The following is a 21,919-nucleotide window of genomic DNA, read 5'->3' as shown; positions in this document are numbered from 1 at the left end:
TTATTTTCAATTTCTGTGAGGAAACCCCACACTGTTTTACATAGCGGCTACATAATTTTATATTCCCGCCACTAGAGCAGAAGTGTCCCAATTTCTCCATATCCTTGTCAACACTTGTTATTTTCTGTTCCTTTGATAATGGCCATCCTGACAGATATGAGGTGATATCTCATTTTGGCTTTGATTATCGTTAGTGATTTTGAGCATCTTTTCATATACTTATTGGCTGAGAGTCACAATCTTTTCTACTTCATCTATTCAGCTCCAGAACCACCATTCAAGGACGCCATTACTGGCTCCCCAGGGCGTGCTGTTTTGTTTCAACCTCCTATCATGCAGAAGTGAAGTAAAAGGTATCAAATACAGACACTTACATATTTTTGAGCATTTTTTAACTGCAATGTCTCAGTGGTAATGCATTCAGTTAGTATACTTTAGGGAATGACTAAGGCCTCAGATGACTGCTTTTTACCACTTCTGCCAGGAGAGTTAAACCAAACTCTACCTTTGTTAAGATTACAAAAGTTTAAAACAAAAACAAAAACAAAAAAAAAAAAACAACCCAAAAAACTGTAGCCCATTTAGGCATGGTTAAGAGAAATTTTGAGAATTCTACCAAAAAAAAATTTATTAAACATCTAGAATGTAAGGTGTCATCAACAAAAATGGGAGACCCCCAAAAAATCCTCTCCTATATAAAAGCAATGAGAAAACTGGCAAAAATTGTCAACATTAACTTTTTTAAGACTCTGGAAATGAACCAAAAGCTTGCAGTGATCTGAGGAATGTTTGTCCATCAAATGGTTGAATCTCAGTAAGATAGAGAGTTTTGTAGCATTTTTAACCAGTCTTCTTCCCATTATTATCCCACTCAATCTTTCTCATATCCACAGTAGCCTTGAAAACTAACAGCCCACAATCATGGTGAAACAGCAACACTGTAGCCACTGGAGGGGGCAGAAAGAGGTTAGACTTTCTTCAGATATCCATTTCCAGAGAATTCTAATTCTTTGTCTAGGGATACTCTGGAAAACCCCACTTGCAAAACTGCCTTCATTTGATCTGACTCACAGGTCGCCTAAACAAACACCCTTTTCTCAGGGCTATTCGCTAAAAACCATCAGAAGTAAATGATGAATATTGCAGCTGTCTGAAGTAGTGGAAAACAGTTGTTACAAACCACAGACTAACCAAAAGACTTTAAAGGAAAAGTTGAGATGCCCATAGATAACTTTGAAAAACTCCAACCTATTCCTGGAAATCAAAAGGCCATTTGCATGTGTGGAGTCCTGCACAAGCCCACGGCCCTGCACATGCTCAGAGAATACCAGAGAACATTGTAATGTCTCACCTCTGACTAAACTTGAGGCTCTGTACAAACAGGAAATTATGGCTAAGGCAGAGTTGTCAAATTCTTGGCTGAGTGTCGAAGATGTAAACCAACATGTACACAGAGTCCCCCAGCAAAGACTGGGAGATTTGCTAGTTCCAGACATCTAAAAAAATCTTCCTGATCATTAGCTGACCAGAGAAGAGGCTTCAGTAGCTAATCCCAACAAAAAGGTGGTATTAGCAGAATAGACAAAAAAGATGACTTAATTAATTGGTGTCTACCCAAGGCACACTTTAGATTCAAAGACACAAAAAAATTGAAAGTAAATATGACAAATACAGATAGGGAGGCAATTAGAAGAGACTCTTAAATATAGAGAATAAACTTTGGGCTACAGGAGGGATGGGCTAAATGGGTGATAGGCATTAAGGAGGGCACTTTGGGATGAGCACTGGGTGTTATATGGAAGTGATGAATCACCGAATTCTACTCCTGGAATCAATACTACACTGGATGTTAATTAACTTCAATTTAAATAAATAAATTTTTTAAAAAGAAAAGAATGGAAAAATATATACGACATAAATATTAAACAAAAGGGGTCAGGACTGTCTATACCAATAGCACACAAAACAGATTTTTAAGACAAAAATTGTTACTAGAGTAAAAGACTAATCCATACAGGAAATACAGCACTTATAAACATGTTTCCACCCACCAAGAGAGTCCTAAAATACATGATCCAAAAATCAAATAGAGGAATAAATGGACAGTTCAATATTAATAGTTAGAGGTTTCAATACCCACTTTCAGTAATGTATAGAGCAACTAGATATAAGATAAAAAAGGAAATAGAAACTTGAACAACCCTATAAACTGACTAAAAACTAACAGATGTGTACTGAACATTGCACACAACAGTAGAATACACATTCTTCTGAAATACATATAGCAGGTTTTTCAGTATATACCATACATTAGGCCATAAAACAAGTCTCACTAAATTTACAAGGATTGACATCATAGCAACCATGCTTTTCAATCATAATGGAATAATGTTAGATATAATTACTTAAGATATTTAGGAAATTCACAAATATATGGAAATTAAGCAACATGTTTTTAAGTAATAAATGAATTAAAAAAGAAATCACAGGAGAAATTTGAAAATACTTTGACATGAATTAAAATGAAAAGATAATATATCAAAATTTATATGAGGCAGCTAAAGAGGGAAACTTATAGCTATAAATATCTATATAAAAAAAAGATTTCAAATCAATAAGCTAATCTTATACTTTAAGAAACTAAAAAATAAGAGATAAATAAGCATTCCCCCCTCCAAAAAGGAAAGAAAGAAATAATAAATATTTGAGTGGAAATAAATGAAATAGAAAAGAAAAAATTGAGAAAATCAATGAAATTAAAAGTTGGTTCTAGAGTTACCTCAAAAAGAGAGAACTTCAATTTCAAAATCAGGAATCAAAAAGAAATCTTGCAGAAATAAAATAAATGATTTTTATTTATATAAAAAATAAAAAGGGTTAAAATGGACTATCTTAGTAATTTTATGCCAACAATTATACACAGGTTATTGTGTCCTAAGACAGAAACTACTGAAACTGATTCTAGAAGAAATAGAAAACATAAATAAACCTACAGAAGCAAAAAAAAAAAAAAAAAAAAAAAAAAATTGGAGTTAGTAATAAAAAAGAACGTTTCACAAAAGCAAAGCCCAGGACCAGAGAGCTTCAGTGGTAAATTCCACTAAATGTTTTTAAAAAATTAACACAAATCCTTCATAAATTCTTCCAAAATAATAAAAGAAACGGTAATATTTTCTAACTCATTCAATGAAATCAATGTTACCCTGATACCAAATCCAAAGACATCACAAGAAAAGAAAACTATAAACTAGTATCCCTAATGAATATATATGCAAAAATTCTCAACAAAGTACTGACACAGTCGATTCAGCTATATAAAAAGAAAAGGGGGCAATTACACAAAATAATGAACTGGAATTTATCCCTGAAGTGTAAGGTTGGTTCAACGTGTCAAAATTAATCAATGTCATACTCTACATTAACAAACAACAAAAAAATCATACAACCAGTAGACACAGAAAAATCATTTGAGCAAATCCAGGATTTGTAAAACTCATATTAAAAATCATATTAAAACTCTCAATAAACTGGGATGGAAATGAAGTTTCCTCAACCTGATAGACAGCATCTAAGAAAAGCCCACACTTAGCATAATACTTATGCTGAAAGCTTGAAAACTTTCTTACTAAGACAGGAAAATGGTGTTCTAACCACTTCTTTTCAACATTAAACTGGGAGGTTATCACCAGGTTAATTTGTGAACAAAAAGAAATAAAAGGCATCCAGAGAAGAGAGGAAGAAGAAAGTTTATCTCTATTTGCTGATGATATGACCTTGTAAATAGAAAATTCTAAAGAATCCACAAACATCTATTAGAGCTAATAAACCAGTGCAGCAAGTTTTCAAGATAAAAGTTCAATATAGAAAAATCAATGGTATTTCTATGCTGTAGTAATGAACAATAAAAAAATGGAATTTTAAAAATTGCACTTACAATAGCATTAAAAAGAATAAAATTCTTAGGAATAAATTTAAGAAAATAAATGTAAGATTTGTACAGTGAAAACTACAAAACATCATTGAAATTAATGAAGACTTTAAATATTGGAAAGACATCTAAGGGTCATGAATTGAAAAACTCAAAACTATAAAGACAGCAATACTCTCTGTATTAGATTTCAAAATCCCTATCTCTATCAAAACCCCAGCAACTTTTATTTGCAAAAATTAACAAGCTAATCCTAAAGTTCACATGGAAATTCAAGGGACTCAGAATAACCAAAACAACCAGAAAAAGAACAGAGTTGGAAGACTCACACATCCCAAGTTTGAAAGCTCTGTGCTCTAGCCAGCAAACAGATGAAAAGATATTCAATATGGTTGGTCATTAGAGAAATGCAGATCTAAACCGTAACACCATAACACTGCACACCCACTAGGACAGCTTTAATCAGAAAGACAGTATATATACATATATATATATATATATATTGGTAAGGATAAGGACAGTTTGGAACCTTCATACAATGCTAGTGGAAATATAAAATCATAGTTACTTCTAAGAAGAATTGGCAGGTCCTCAAAAAGTATAGAGTTATGACTCAGCAATTTCACATCTAGCTTCGTACCCAAGAACTGAAAACATATGCCCACAAAAATTTTTGTCTATATTCATAGCAGCATTATAATAGCCAAAAAGTAGAAACAACCAAATGTCCATTAGTGATGGGTAGCTAAATGAAATGTGGAATATTCAAACAATGGAATATTATTCAGTTATAAAAGGAATGAAATTCTGATACATGCTACAACATGGATTGTAACTTTGTAAACATTATGCTAAGTGAAAGAAGTCAGACACAATGATCTATAATATGGCTCCATTTATATGAAAGTTTCAAACTATACAAATCCATAGATACAAAAAGTAGCTTAGTGATTACCAGGCACTGGACAAGGGGGTGACAGGAAGTCACTGCTAATGGGTATGAGGTTTCTTTTTAGAATGATGGAAATTTTCTGTAATTATATATTAATGACAGCTTCATGAATATACTAAGAAACACTGAATCATGAATGATTTTAAATGAATGACTACTGTATGTGAATTATATCACAATTTTTACAAAAATACTAGAATTTGACCTATCATTTCAAGTATTCAAATTAGATTTATTTGCTCCTAAGACAAGGAACAAGTTGAAAGTAGTCATCAAGATCCAGCATAGAACTTTTTAGAAGATGAGGAGAGTCAGAAATAAGTGGTAGGAGACCAACCCATCATAATTTTTTAGGTGAGCAGCAGGGGGAGCCCTTGATAGCAAAGAAAACTGCAAAAATAATATTTATATTTCTGATCATAAAGCTAATACATTCTTTTTGCAGAAAATTTGGACAAATATCAAATAAAGATAATTTTTAAAACCACTATAATTCCACTATCCTGATAATGACCATTAACACTTCATATGTGCAAATCTTTCCCGTCTTTTTTCTGTTTGTACATACAGATGTGTGTATATATGTGTATATACATTTTTTACAAAAGGTAAAAGCATGTTGTACGTGAAGCTTTGTATCCAATTTTTTCACTTCACATTAATTTTTTACATTTTTTCCAAAGTCTTAAATATTTTTGAGACTCTAATTCCTATTGCCTACAGATGTACGATAATTATAAACTTATTTTTAGAATTTTTCCATTTATAGACAACACTGCCATAAACTTCCTTGTACCTAGATCTTTATATTCCTTGAAAACACTTTCTAAGGATAGATTCCTAGAAGAGGAATTATCAGGCAAAATATTACTCAGAGCTTTAAGTCTTTGGATATATATTGCCACATTTCCAGCCAGAAACACTAAAAAATCTTTACACTCTCCCCAGCAGTGAATGATACTCTTCTTTTTCCTGAATTTTCCCCCAAATACGTACTTATGTTTCATTTCTCTAAACATTCATCAATTTAATAGACAAAAATGGGTGTCTTCTTTTGATTGCTTTTAAATAGTTATAATTGGTATCGGTAGAATTCCGTCTTTTTAGGACACGGTTCTATGAATTTTGACAAACAGACACCATCAGATAAACACCCTTCAATCAAACAGATGTTTCTAACACCCTGAGAAGTTCTGTAGCTCTCTCTTTTTTTTAATTTTTTATGATTTTTATTTATTTTTGAGAGACAGAGACAGTGCGAGCAGGGAGGATCAGAGAGAGAAGGAGGTACAGAATCTGAAGCAGGCTCCAGGCTCTGAGCTAGCTCTCAGTACAGAGTCCAACGCGGGGCTCAAACCCACAAAGCGTGAGATCATGACCTGAGCCGAAGCTGGACGCTTAACCAACTGAGCCACCCAGGCGCCCCTCCATAGCTCTCTCTCTTTTTTTTTTTAATTTTTTAATGTTTTTTTTAATTTATTTATGAGAGACAGAGAGACACAGCGTGAGCAAAGAGGGTCAGAGAGAGAGGGAGACACAGACTCTGAAGCAGGCTCCAGGCTCTGAGCTAGCTGTCAGCACAGAGCCTACGCGGGGCTCGAACCCATGAACCGTGAGATCATGACCTGAGCCGAAGCTTGACGATTAACCAACTAAGCCACCCAGGCGCCCCTCTGTAGCTCTCTTAATCAATGTCCTTCCTCTTACCCTCAACCCCTGGCAACCTCTGCTGCTTTCTGTCCCTATATATTCTTCATAATATTTTTATTTCTCAAGCTTCCCATTGGAACCAATGCCAGCCATTAGCAGCTAGCACAATGTCGTCTCTGCTCATTTAACAGTCATGTTTTCTTTGCTGACAAGCAACAGGTCAGTCTCCATGTCAGCAAACGTGAACTCCAGCTCCAAACCCAGGCAAATTCCTCCGTTGAGACTTGGCCTGCCTTCAGTTGGGCCGTCCTGCGCAGACAAGCCTGACAGGGTAAGGAGCCGGCAGGAAGGGTGGTCCTCGTGGCATGAGTGCCAACGGCACACGTCTGTGAGTGCGTGCGTGCGTGCGTGCGTGTGTGTGTGTGTGTGTGTGTATGCATGTACACACACTGCAGGGTCCCAGTGTATTCTTACAAGTTTTGTACATCTCCAGCGTGAGTACTGGAGAGAAAAAGAGCCAGCAGGTCCTGAGGACTAATCCTCTTTGAACCTCTCCTCTCTGTCATCTGATGGCTGAATGGTGTGACCCTGCGGTCTGTGGGTGAGAGCTGGACGGTCTGGGGAGGGATGGCTTCTCTTGAGGCAAAACGCAACATCAACACCTTGGGGGTGATCCAAGGCCTGAGAACCAATTTCAGAAAGTTGCCAAAGAAACACGCCTTTAAGCAGTTAGGAAGGTTTCTCATTTTTGTCATTTCTTTTAATGTCCATGGTCTCCCCTGATACTTCATTTCCTGGTTCCACACATGGCTTGGGCTGCTTTCCTTGTTCACTGAAATACCATTGTAAAGAAACCTATCCGTGGTTTTACGTTACCCCATTGGAGTGTTGTCTGTGCATACAGGGCATAAAAGAGGATAAATTGCCTAACTCAATCTACCCTTGAGGCCTGCCACATTAAAAAGATGTACCGTGGAACTTTAGTCTGTCCCAAAACTGCTGGAAAATGAAGAGATTGCAGTGTTTCAGGGAGACTGTAGGTCTCACTTGATGCAGATAACTCTCTGATCTGCCATTGTGCCTGTATATGACATTTTATATTTGTCAAGGCCTTTCAACACTCACAGGTAATAACTAGTCCTAGAAGAATATTTGTAGCTTATATTAACTCTTACCCCGCAGACACGTGAAGACAAGAAACATGGGAGAACAGGCATTTGGTAGTTCTAAATTCAACCCCACAGACAGACTTCATCATCCACCGAGGCCTAGAGTTGACCACTTAAGGCTACTTTATCCCAAGCACAAAGTATCTGAATTATATGTCACACTAAGAAGGTACCTGATTTATTTCATCTTTTTTTCCCCTCTTACTATCCCCCAGTTAATTGTTTATATATTAGGCATTCATTTCACAGTACATACAGAGAGTGGCAACACGTTTGTCTGTTTATTTTTAATCGTGTAAGGGAAAGTTAGAGAACCTTCTATTTGCTAACTTGGTCCTTTATTGAGAAAGGCTCTTGCCACCTCACTGAGTCCGGCTTACCCAGGGTTTGTGCCATGAGGACTCCTGGTCTGAGAATCACTGATTTAAATGGTGTTTCCCTGAATCCACGGCCAGCTCTGCCTCTCCACTCTGCAGATCTGCTGACCGGCGGGGTGAAAGGATGGCCATGCAGACGCACGCGATGCCATTGCTTGACTTGTAGGAGGGAACTGCAGTCTTGGAAGGTCAAGTTGAACATTTTCATCATTGGCCTTCTTTCAGGTATTTCATTGATCCTGAACTACACATTTTCACCAGCAAAAGAGAAAGGCTTTGGGTTCATGGTGCCATGGGGTTCCAGTGATGCCTTGGGCAGCACCTGTCAGTCCCAAATGGCCATCTCTTGTGTGCAGATGACAACCTGGTGATGCCTGTGGTGAATAACCAAGTTCTCTCCCATGAGAGCCCTGTGGCCCTTGCTACTCTACCTTCTCCTGGGCTCATGTGAAGGCATCAGGGCAAGTGCACTGGGGGCCGTCGCTGGCTGATGATGGTGATATGAGAGTTAAATGTGGCATTTGCTTCAAAGAGACTCCCCTCTCCGCATTCTCCAAATATCAGACCTCCCTACATACATAAGCAGGTGTGTTAAGATCACCTACTTTTTGGAGAAAACAAGGAAATGATAACAAATAGCAAAACTTGTATTAAAATAACATTTGTCCCTGTATCAGGCACTGTGTTGTGAACCTCACATTCATTGTCTCATGCAATTCTCACAAGAACCCTGTACAGACTGATGTTGCTGCCCCATTTTGTAGATGGGAAGACTTAGGCATAGAGGTTAAAAAACTTACCATAGGAGCACATACTCAGAAGGAGACTGCGTCAGAGTTCACACTTAGTTTTGACCTCTAAGCATGTGCTCTGAACTAGCGTCCTTCTGTGCACATTTCACCTCCAGGAGCACCATAAAGCATGGTGACTACCAAAACAGTCGCATGAATGAGGCCATCTAGAGTTCTGACTAGGAGAAGACTCAAAGCGAGAACCCAGCTCAGCAGGGATGGAGAACGTGGGTGTGTCCCCACAGCCTGCTGGGACCTTGTCTAGGTCCATTTGTCTTTATAACCACAGGTACTGCACAGTCATTTAAAAACACGCACTGGCCAGGGCGGAACATCTGATGGCAGTAACCCACCCAGTGCTGGCAGCGGGTGCAGGGGGACCGGATTGGGTGGATGTGGGTCAGCCCTTCCAGTGCAGAAAGGAAGGGAACGGTAATTTTTAGGAGAAACGATGAGGAAAGCAGTCCTGAAATGTTTTTTACAGAAACAGAAACCAGTGAAACAGAAGCCGGCCCTCTACGACTTTAGAAAAAGAGAAAACAGAACAACGGACAGGCAAGCCATTGGCAGCTACTGCCAAGCTAGGAAACTTGTCGTATTGAGTTTGCTCCTCTAAAGTCGTGCCTACCCAACCCACCTGAGGACGGTAACGGTAACAAACAGATCTGAAGTTGGGGGCCGGTCACAGCAGCAAACGCCACTGTAGCTCACAACTGCTGGGTCAGGGCCAACAAACACCGTCCTGGCTGCCGGCAATGACCAGGCACGCAGCTTCTAACCTGGCCTCCAGAACCCAGAAGGTATAGATAATGCTTGATTTTGCTGTAAAGCCCTCCCAATTCTCCAAGGATCTGTCCCAGAGGGAGGACAGTGCTTTATGAGAAGCAGAGCCTGTCTCTGTGGCCCCCGTGTGTGCTCCCAGAGCTGGGGAGCAGGCCTGCACACAGTAATTGCTGCATCGAATGCTTCCTGCACAGACTTCCTTACCAGCTGTAACTTTCTATTTGCCTGGCCCTGTTATTACTGGCCCCTGCTTGATTTTAGGGACATTAACCTGCCCATATGTGTCTGCTAGTGCCTTGCTGGTCAACTCCAGCTTAAAGGCTTCTTAGCAAAGGTACTTTGTGAGCTTTCCTTTCACGTGTCTTCTGGGGCCTTATTCTTTCCAGTTTCCTCTCTTTTCTTCCTCTCACTCCTTCCCTCCACCTGGTCGAAGCAGAGGATTTTAGCTTTTCTTAGGTTTACTTTACAAACTGGCCAGTCACATTACTTGAGAATAGGTGGTAAAAGCCTGTTTCCAGGTCACGGATTCAGATCTGTGGAAACTTCCCAGACAGTTCTGAAATTTTGAGCTGGCGTTCTGGTATCCAGCCTCTAGGTAAGCTAGATCCTTGCAGGCTGCAAATGGTCCTGATTACGTAGGCCATCCACCTAGGCCTCCCTGGGCCAGCGCCCCATATCCCAGGGAGTGCAGGAGAAAGGGGAGTGTGGGAGACCTACTCTCGCTCACTATCAACAGGTCTTGTTCATTTCTCTTTCTCTTGTTTAAGAAGAAGTGACATTTCTCTGCAATCATGAGGGCAGAAGTCAAAGGCAAGCTTATTTTAACCATTCTTCTCTGTATGGTAGGTTGTCCTTGCTGCCCTGCCTGGGGGCTCCAGCACCAACCTGTGTTCCTAAACGTAACTAGACCTGATATCCTCATCTGTTGCTGTAAGGTATCTACCATGACAGGTGGATTCAAGCACAGAATACAGTGTGAGCACATGAGTCATCTTCAGTCAGTTCCCATGGCTGGTTGGACCGTTGCACAGAGACCCGCTATATGAAAAAGGGGTCACAATCTTCCACAGAAACTGCAGTATGACAGGGAAACTTGCTGAGATGTTTTTTCTACTGTAGACAGAATGAGGGGTATGGTTTAGACGTGCTGTGGCTTAGAATAAAAAAACCCAAGTTTTGTGTCCAACCCTTTTAGCTTCAAACTTCTTGAAGATCTTTCTTATGCAATCACACCCCTGTAGAACCTTAGTGAGGCTCTTATCCCACGAGGAAATGTGTGAGAGATTGTTTTGGAAATCACCACAAATGAAAGAGGCCATTGTTGTCAGGCCTTTGTTCTGAGGCAAGAGAACCAAGGGAGAGAGAAGTAAGAGAAATAATCTGGTCTCAGCTGCTGGAAGAATAACTCAGACCTTCACAGACCCTCCCCTGGTGTCTGTCCTGGAATGTGTTGCTAGAACAGTGGTGGAAACTGAGACAGTGCTGCTCACAGTAGTGACGAAATGGTCAGTAGCGATGAAACGGCCAATTTCACTCTCAGCTGTGATAGAACTCAGCCCAAATTATCTGCCTGAAACCTGAATCTCTTTGCTAGCCCTCAACTCATTAGAGACAGAGAAAGTAGTGTCAAGACCATGGACCATGGACCATAGGACCAGGCTGCCTGGGTAGGAGTCTATCTCTGCATCCCCCTAACTAGGTAACTTTAAACGAGTGACATGACCTCTCTGTGCATCGGTTTACTCATCTGTCAAATGGTGATAAAAATCCTACCCACCTCATACAGTTGTGAAATAAAATGAATAATAAATGTAAAGTACTCTGAATAATTTCTGATGTGTAGTAAGCTCAGTGTGGCTATTATTCTTTTCCAATGAAATAATCTATTCTTTTTTTTTTTTGAGAGAGAGGGAGAGAGAGTACAGGAAGGGGAGGGGCAGAGAGAGGTGGAGAGAGACAATCCCAAGCAGGCTCCACTATCAGCATGGAGCTCAATATGGGGCTCAATCCTACGAACAAAGGGATCAGGACCTGAGCTGAAATTAAGAGTTGGACATTGAATTGACTGAGCCACCCAGGTGCTCCAAAAATAATCTGTTCTTAAAAACTGACATGTGTGTTCTAAATTGCAAGAAGAGCTGGGAAGAGATGGATATTTTTTTTAGGCATAATAGAGAATGAAGTTTGATGTGGCTTCAAGAAATCCAATCTCCATCTCTCCCAAATCCAGTATGTAGGGTCTGATGCCAAGATAGGTTAGACGACAGGGTCCAGAGGATTAAAATGGTAAGCATGAGCACGTGGATGACAGGGAATGCACTGATGATCTCTCCTCACCCTGGTGCAGCCCAAGACTGGATGAAGACAGCCATGACTAACTCCAGCCTCCTGCTCCTCCACCAACCACTGGATGACCATGGACACTTGGCTTACCTCCCTGTGCCTCACTTCCTAAACTGTGCAGTGAGAGGACACTAGCCCTTCCTCACAGGGTTGTTGCTCAGAGCAGTGCACAGAGTAGATTTACAATAATTTCAGCTAGTCATGTTATTACAATACCATTCACCATTCCCCAACTTTATGATTCAGAGTTCTGAGAAATTACATCAATTTCCCTTTTCAGGTTCAAGTAGAGGAACTAAAACAGCAGATCACTGCAACCTGAGAGTGAATCTTCTACTGAAGACAAGGACAGGAAATGCCACATCATTACAATCAGGCTGTTTGTTCATTCAATGCGACAATATCTACAATCATTGATTCATGAATTACAGTGAGTTGTTCAAATTTCAAAACATCTCCATATTGAAAACTCAACCCCCTTTAGACATTCCTTAGGTCTGCTTAACAAACTGACCCCGATGACATGGGTGATCCTAGTCTTTGATTTTAACATCAGGGATGGAGGATTTGAGGTACCAAACCAGTGTCGACTAATTCCAGTTACTTGAAGTGCCACTTTCAGTTTTGCTGTGGTTTGGCACACCTTCATATTTGGAGGCAATATATTTTTGAGAATTGCTCATCAGAATATTTGGGTAAACACACAAAAGGCAAGAACCGAAAATGCCAAATGATTTCAATTTTTTAAAATAGCCGTATGGGGCTGGTGACCTTAGTCAGGTCGGCCATCAAGTTTTGGATCTGGCAATAAAAGTCATAAAGTGAGTCAACTGACAGTGTGGAAGGGATGAGACAGCATGATTTTTTTTCTTCTAGCTTCTCTAGCATCGGGGCTGACCCTGCAGACAGGGTGCTTGGTTTCTGACATGATGGGAGGGTCCCCGGAGAGTGCTCGAACTCACAAATACGCTGCCAGAATCAAAACGCTAGTGTCAGTAAGTTCACGCAAGATGTAATAGCACTGGAACATACCCACCCATTTCCATTTCTCCAGCCTGACAATCCAGGGCAATTAAAGGAAAGAGCAGAGATTTTGGTGGCTTTTAGCATTTTTAAGGTTTCAGCTGGGCAAACACAGAAATATCTATCAATGTTATCCAGACCTTTCCACTGTTCATTTTTGAGACTCCAGGACTAAACTTAAGACTGGCCTAGCACAGCAGATATTTTTACCTTTGCCTAAGAGAAGACAAAAACTTGAGAAGAGGGTCTTTGAAAACACTAGGTTTCCTTGGGAATCCCCTGAAGGCTGCCAAGCACCAGACAACAGGACCCGTTCCCTGACATGCCAAACAGAGCTGCCTCCTTCACAATGACATGCAAATTTGCAAAGGTTTTATGCCTTATTAAGAAAATTATTCAAGCCCAGGAAATGTGAGGGTTAAATGCCTTGCTTTCACAAACATCCTGCGATGAGAAAGAAGATTTCAGATATTATGTGGAAAAATGCAATAAAAAGTGCTGAGTTAGCCCATTCCATTCCATTGAATTGTTCAGCAATTATGGTCATCCCAATGCCCTAGAAAATTAAAGTGCATGATGAAATCCCAATCTAAGGATATCAACTGCTATGTTACTAAATAAATGACACATCCCATTTTAAAAGCATTTAAAACTGTATCAAAAGAAGTTGTGCTGAAGAGGGACTATAATTTTAACATCATCTGCTGTACACTTAAATTTTAACTTGGAGCTAAGCGTTGCAGAGTTAAATCAATTTTATTTGATCTCACGGGGGAATTTACACTCTTTCATTTGGGATGGATGAAACCCTTGGCACAGTCCAGAATTTATTAAGACTCCTGTCCCACAGGAACAGTTAACTCTTTGATCCTAGCACACTCCCTCCTCCTAGAAGAGTTATTTAAAAGTTACACGTCTCCCCCCCTTTTAAAACCCCAAGCCCAGCAGGCACGGACATACAATTCCCCTTTCTCTCTTTTTCTGTCTCTCCTTCCCTGAAGTCTCTAAAGCAGTTCCTTCAGCTCTAGTTTTCTTTTTCTAAATTTAAAAACGTGGCTGTGGCTATAAAATCTCCCCCACCTTGAGCAGTGCACCCTCCTCCCCCCCACCACCACTATGGTCCCCTAGGGCTGTTATTGGCATGATGTGTAAATTAACTGGAGTCACTTAGAGCCCTCAGTTAGCTTTTAGTCAAACATTAGCAGCAGTGTTTACTCTTGTGTAATCTTCCGTTGTTACTTAATTTAATGGCCGTCAGCATTAAAAAAAATGTTCAGCAAATCCTTGGCACAGGCTGTTGGGTTTCGTTCCTCTTACCCTCCCCCACCTTGACCCAAATCAAGCTCAACTGAATCTGAGTAAAGGCTTTCTAATATTTTTAATTCACTAATGCAGCTTGCTCTCTAAATTTAAGACTTTGCTTGCTGCGGCAATCCAACTACATTCTACTCAGAAGCCTTTGCTTTATATCCCCCATCCCACCCATCAAAGAGGGTGAACTGTAAATTGTATAATTTTTGTTTCTTGTTCCTCTGGCAGTTATTTGTGAGTGATGTAAGATGGGAAGCATCCTCAAACTCACATTTGGAAGAGGATGGTGTGGCCCCCTGAGAAAAGCCCATTGAAAACGAACTTTGAAGGTCTGCCCGGTGGCGAGCTAAGAGCTGAACATATCACATCATAATTCAGGCACAACTTTGTCTCTTTTGAACCTTCCTCCTCAGCTGCCACCGCCTCTAAAGTAAATAGAGCCCTGGTCATTCTGTGGCATTCTGGAGTGTTCTGTTCATAATGTGAAGTGCATCTATGTCCAGCAGTTCTGGACAGGCTACCATCAAGGCCGAAGGAATTACTGACTTCAAGAGGAACAGAGAGAGCTTCAAAAGCAAAGAACATTCTTAAGAGGAAAAGAACACGGGGGAAGAGGATGAGACCACCTTTAAAGAGGTGAAGCACGGCTCCTCCTAGGCTGCTCCTCTCCACTTCCTTGCGCTCCGTGCAGGAGAACACTTCCGCAGTCCGGGGGGTCTGGTTAGCACCTTCAAGTTCTGCCTTCTGGGCTTTAGGGCTGAGAAGATAAATGTCACCTGGAAAGTCTCATGCTTGTTTGGGAGATGTGATCAAAGGAACGCTGGCACCTAAAAATGAAAAAAGACCCTGAGTCGGCCAGGTCTTAACACAATGTTCCATCCTCTTCCTCAAAACCTTGACTTTCAAGGGTCACCATGTCTCAGCTGTACCTCTGTTTCTTGGTGACTAGAAATGGGACTCTCTTCCATACACCACAAGGGAAAGTTCTACTGCTAAAAATCCTAACCACAGAGAGATTTTCCTACGATGTCTCACACACAGCCCTTTAAGAAGAGCCTTGAGGGAACAGGGGACAGGGAGAAAAAGACAAGCAGAGATACGGGTCACTGAGGTGTCATCCAATGGCTGCCAATGGACAAATGCCAAAGGACGCACTTTTTCTCTCTCAGATAGGACGGGAATTCCTGGACTAAATCCATGGAGCATCCATTGTTGGATTTCTAGGAAAGCATCACCGAGGGGCTGAATTATGTGATATTTACTCAAGCTGCCGTTTTCCTGGGGATCAACAGATCTGTCTGAGCTCATGTTACAAGTGCACATTGGTGGCCCACAGCTGGGGTCTGGTGGCACCATGGGTGATCTTCAAAGCAGCTCAGGAGACCCATGCATCCCTGTCACTGATCACCACCTCTCTCTTCTCCCTCATGCCCACCTCTGGGATATCTCTGACTAGGCTCCCAAATGCAGCCGTTTGGCTATACAAATGATGCAGCTTCTACAATTTTCTTGAATCACCTGGGACGGGCTTATAGCACAGGGCTACACGGACGAGGGTTTCTAAGGCTTAAGCACTCACTCCCAGATGACAGCTCCTCTCCTCTCGGCAGGGAAGCTTGCCCCGGTCCCTTGGTCCCTCGGGGGTCCAAACCAGGACCTCTGCTACAGGCTCGGCTCCTCCTGTCACTATTCCCCCTGCTGAGTGACCCCACCACTGGCACACAAGGTTCGTTCTTCCATTTGCTTTTCACCAGTGTTTTCAACTCCCTCTTCGATATCTCTTTGTTGCCCATCCTCAACCCAGCTTGTTCGCTTGATAATGAATGGCTGGGTTCTCTTGGAGTAGTATATGCCTTTAAAGCTCCCCAGAGGAGATCACTTTACAAATATAAAATGGAAGCTTTTAATTTTTTTTAATTTTTTAATGTTTATTTATTTTTGAGAAAGAGCACTAACGGGAGGGACAGAGAGAGAGAGGGAGACACAGGATCCGAAGCAGGCTCCAGGCTCTGAGCTGTCAGCACAGAGCCGGACGCAGGGCTCAAACTCATGAACCCTGAGATCCTGACCTGAGCTGAAGTTGGATGCTTAACCAACTGAGCCACCCAGGTGCCCCTAATGGAAGCTTTTTAGACAAATTTTCCATTTAATTGAGGCATCAACAATAAATCCATTTCTTTTTTTAAATTTTTTTAATGTTCATTTATTTTTGAGAGAGAGAGACAGACAGAGAATGAGCAGGGGAAGGGTAGAGAGGGAGAGGGAGACACAGAATCCAAAGCAGGCTCCAGGCTCCAAGCTGTCAGCAAAGAGCCTGACATGGGGCTCGAACCCACAAACCATGAGATTATGACCTGAGCCGAAGTTGGACACTTAACTGACTGATCCATCCAGGTGCCCCAATTCATTTCTTTTCTAGGTAATCCTGTGTGTGTGTGTGTGTGTGTGTGTGTGTGTGTGTGTGTGTGTGTGAGAGAGAGAGAGAGAGAGAGAGAGAGAGACAGAGACAGAGAGACAGAGAGACAGAGGGAGAGAGACAGAGAGAGAGAGACAGAGAGAAAGAGAGAGAAGTGCTGTGCTGTGTGACACCCTCTTCCTCTCTCTCTGCAGAATAGGCATGTGCATGTGTTTGTTTTGTTCACTGTGCAACGTCTAGCTTTCTGGGTTCCCCGAGGTCTGCTGCTCTGGTCCATGAGAAATCAAACAAATTGGCTGGGTTAAGCTGTTTCCACCAGTTCATAAAGGGAAAGCTTTGGGCACATTCCCAAAAGGCCGGGCATGTGACTTAAGGCAGTCAAAGGAGGCTGACTTGCAAACCTCCACCCCCACACTCAGGGTTTACTCTGTTTATTCTGTCAACCCTATTTATACTTTCAAGTCTGGTTTCTCAGCACAACTCATCACACTACGCCCAGATTGTAGGGACACAGACAACATCCAAAAAGAACCATAGAGAGCACAATCGTGCTGATTCATTCACTAAGCCATTTGTTAGCAAGCCGGTTTGGGGTTTCTCTTTTCTACAATATTTCAGCACTTAAGGAATTAAAACTGCTGGCTGCTCTCATCTTTAAACCAAATGTTCTAGATAATTGGGAATTTCAAGTAAGTTTCACTATTAAAGTCTCTGTCAGAAACATGTCTGACAGTTCATGAAATATTTGGAAATCCAGACCATGCAGAAGAGACATGTAAAATGTTAAGGACAGAGTTAGTCAACACTTGATAAACATTTGCCGATGCAGACCTGGTTTCCTAAGGTTTAAAATTACCAAGTGACACATAAGTCCTGAAACATCATGGCATTGACTGAGAACTTTGATCAAAAACACAAATGGCATGATGTAGTAGTGAGGCCGTGGAATCAGACAGAACTGAACTCAAATTGGTTTCTGAGCTTGCTGTGCAGCCTAGAACAAATGTCCTGTTCTCAGTTATTTCATCTCTAAAATGGGGATCATAAGAGTCATCCCTCAACTCAGCGGGTTGGTGTGAGCATTAAAATTAGGAAATGCACATAAAACACTTGACTAACCATGTTTCTAGCTCATGGTAAGCACTTAATAAATGAAAAGTGCTAAGTACTCCTGTCTTACAGATAATGTCTTTTGAAATTGGGAATTTAATTTTTAAAACTTAGGAAACAATGAAGATCTCTTTGGAAACATCTGACTCCCAAACCAGGTAATGGAACATCTTAGAAATCCAGACCACTTGAAATAGACTTGTTCAAATGCCAGTGACAAGGCTCCTACCCAGCTGACGCTCAATAAACATTTATTGATACTGACCATGGTTTCTTCAGGTTTAAAATAAAACATCTGGAAGACTTACAGAATCACTTGTGGTTATTCCTGAAATAGTATGATATCAAAGTAAGAATTCAAAACACTACCACCAAAAAACAAACCAAAACAAAACCTAGGTACTAATTTTGCTTGAAGACGGAAATGACCCTAAACACAAGCATCACAAGGAAAGTGGAGGTTCTTGAAATTATAAAACCAGGATTAAGAAAGAGTTCCCAGGAACAGACTTTAGCTGCATCAACTCCAGCAGAGAAATTTCTTCATTTGTCATCACTTTGACTCCACAGAGTGAAGTCACAATGCCAGGGAGTCATCTTTGTAGTCCTTTCCATTTAACCCAAGGGCCACTGAATCAGAGTAGAACACACGCTGACTGAAGAATTCAGCGTCACATTCAAACAGATGATCTCCCAGAGGGGAGCTCCCGCACATGGACAGAGAAAACTGAGGAAGGCAATAGTTTAAAGTTTTTCTTTTTATCTAGGAAGAGTTTGCAATGTGACCATGATTAAGTCGGTATGGGAGACTTCTAAGAGTTTACTACAGCCTTGAAAATACTCACTAAAAAGACCTAATTTGTTTTTCTAATCTTCCTTTCATTTTAGCCTAGAAATTACCATTTATCTTAGTATTCTCTCTCACGGGCAACAAGAAGAAACAAAATTTACAGAATTTAATAAAGCCCTGATTAATTCAGGCTGGTCTCTCTTCTACGTATCAGATATTACAAAGGAAGTCAACTAAGGTGTTATGTCCTTGAGCGTAAGTCCCTGATCTGTAGGCATACGTTCTTAAAAATGAGCCACTTTCTCTTCACTAAATGTCAAATAAACTGATCTCTGGAATACTTAAATCCCATACTCGTGGCTATCCAGTGCAAGAACAACACACACACACACACACACACACACACACACACACACACACACAGAAAGCAAAAGGGGCCGGCTGTGTCTCTGGCTTGCTCTCCACAGTCACTAGCACTTTCCCAATGCAGAGGAAAGCCACCAACCATAGTAAACCTTTGCAGGAAAGGGGCACATCTCCAAAGTAGGGAGCATAGCTGCAGGTGACTATGGGAATGCAACGTTTATGGAAACTTAGCTCTTTATTTATTTTATTATCTTTGCTGAAACCTGTGAGCCTAGCCAGCCTTCTACTCTTGACTTTTGGGAAACACACCTTGAGGCCTCCCCCGCGTCCTGGCTCAGGTTACAGAGTTAAGTGGTGATGGACAGAAACCTAGCAGTTCTACATGTGTCAACATGGAGATGGACCTTGCCCTTGAAGTAGATTAAAATGCTTGGACACATTTACAGGCTAAATGCATTGTTGCATGTTGACCAGTTTTCCTTAAAAAAAAAAAAAAAAAAGAAGAAAAGAAACTCATGCTATACTTATATTCAGCAGAGCCGTTTTCTACCTAATCCTAATATAGGGCTCATGATTCCTCCTCTGACACAATCAGGCTTCTTTATAGCTTGGCAACAAAAACTTCACTGAAATGAAGAAATGTGGTCATTTCCACTGGCTGTTCTGGCAGGAAAGAAATTCAAAGTGTAATTTTTTGGATGTCGTAAACATGGCTCACATGTAAACATAACATGAGCATGTGGTAAAGATTTATTTAATTCATTAATGTGAAAGCAACCAGAATGGTGAGGTTGGTGTAAAGAGCATTTGAGAAACTGAATATATAAGAACACTGAAGAGCAGATATCCAAATGAGATTCCTAGATTACACAGAACACTGGTTCATGTCACCCACGGCAATTAAAGCACAACCTGTAGGGTTATCTCGTGTATTAGATCAAAACCACTTGCATTGCATCACCACCCAACAAAGCTACACCAGTAAACATGTCACTTCACAGAGTTTGAGCCTTCATCAATAGCAAAGAGTTTGTGGAGTAAGGCACACTCCCTCCATGAATCTGTTGATCCTTGGGTGGGCTTGTTAAAAAATGTCCCAGTAAGATAATGAAAGAACATGCAGTTACCCTTTTGCCTTATTTCAAGTGGATACTTTCTTACATCAGTGAAGGGCTTTTGGGGAAAAGATGTCTCAAATAGTAAGACACGTAAGGCCTTGGGACCGAGTTCTGCAGAAATTTTAATAGAACAGCATTGCCAGTCAAAATGTCAAATCCTACAAAATACAGAGTTGGAGGTGAAAGCAAGCCAAGTCCACTGAGGAATAAATGAAATAAAATGTGGCATATATAACAATGAAATATTATTCAGCCTTTAAAAGAAAGGAAATTCTGACACATGCTATAGAATGGATGAACCTTGAGGATATTATGCTTCGTGAAATAAGTCAGTCACAAAAGATAAGTGCTTTATGAGTTCTAGATAACTAACTCATACAAGTTATCTAGAATAGTCAAATTCATAGAAACAGAAAGTACAATGGTAGCTACAGGGGCTAGAAGAAGCGGGGGGTTGTTGTTTAATGGGTACAGGGTTTTAGTTCTGCAAGATGGAAAAGTTCTGGAGATTGGTTATGCAACAATGCAAATGTACTTACTTAACGTTACTGAAGTACATAACTTAGAAGTGATTAGGGGGGTAAATTTTATGTTATGTGGTTGTTTTCTTACCACAGTAAAAAATAATTTTAAAAAATTCCAGGGGCACCCAGATGGCTCAGTCAGTTAAGCGTCCAGCTTTGGCTCAGGTCATGATATCAGTTTGTGAGTTCAAGTCCCGCGTCAGGCTCAGTGCTGACAGCTCAGACTCTGGAGTCTGCTTCAGATTCTATGTCTTCCTCTCTCTCTCTGCCTCTACCCCACTCACACTCTGTGACTCTCTTTCTCTCCTAAAAATAAACATGAAAAAGAATTCCAGAGTTGGTATCACCAAGAAAGATGTGTGTTATAAAGTAAGGGATTCACTCCCACCAGAGTGAAGCCAAAATGTGGAGTCTAGGGGAGCATCTGAAGTCTCAATTGTGACTTAACCTACAATGTGACACAAACCAGCAACCTAGTTATGCTGGACTTCAGCCCATATTGTGGAAATTATCAGGCAATGGGGGGTGGGGGCAGAGGGCTGCCTGGGCGGCCCATCCTGTCATGCCTGGTAAATCTCGAAGGAGTGGGGCTGAGGTGTGCTGGCCGAAGCCTAATGTAGAGAAACCCCACGGCTACAGAGACTATCTGCCCATTTTTAAAGGATTTGTCCTATATTTAAAATCACCCTTCTTTTTTCCCCCACCTTTTATAAATATTTATTCAAAATGAGGTTCCTGGGTGGCTCAAGTCAACTAGTGTCTGACTCCTGATTTTGGCTCAGGTCACGGTCTCATGGTTTGTGAGGTCGAGCCCCGTGCCCAGCTCTGTGCTGTCAGTGCAGAGCCTGCTTGAGATTCTCTCTCCCTTTCTCTTTGCCTCTTTCTCTCAAAATAGCCATGAAAAAATTCATTCAAAATGGATCACAGGCCTTAATATAAGATGGAACACTAGGACATTTTTAGAGACAATGTACAAGAAAATTTATGCAACTTTTAGGTCAGCAATGACTTTTTTTTGTTTTTTTGTTTTGTTATATAAAATTTCTCTTTCTAAGGTGTACAACTTGATGTTTTGATATACATAACATGTTATGAAATGATCACCATATCCAGCTAGTTAATATCCCATCGCCCCACATCATGATCATTTTCTTTTTCTTTTTCTTTTATAATGAGGACACTTACATCCTGCCCTCTTAGCAAATTTCAAGTAAAAATACAGTATTATTAATCAGAGCCACCACGCTGTATGCAGTGAGAAGTTATTG

At 40.8% G+C, this 21,919-nt stretch overlaps 1 long non-coding RNA gene across 2 annotated transcripts in view; it reads right to left on the bottom strand.

The window, feature by feature from the left end:
• LOC115290787 overlaps positions 1-21,919 on the bottom strand; it is a 170,542-nt gene that overhangs the window by 12,944 nt on the left and 135,679 nt on the right. For both annotated transcript variants that reach the window (XR_003908198.1, XR_003908197.1), the window contains exon 4: positions 14,954-15,154. This is a non-coding gene — a long non-coding RNA (uncharacterized LOC115290787). The remainder of the gene's footprint in view (positions 1-14,953; positions 15,155-21,919) is intronic.

This window comes from Suricata suricatta, chromosome 4, assembly GCF_006229205.1.
Source record: "Suricata suricatta isolate VVHF042 chromosome 4, meerkat_22Aug2017_6uvM2_HiC, whole genome shotgun sequence".
NCBI classification, from domain to species: Eukaryota; Metazoa; Chordata; class Mammalia; order Carnivora; family Herpestidae; genus Suricata; species Suricata suricatta.
This window is presented reverse-complemented; position numbering and strand designations above follow the sequence as displayed.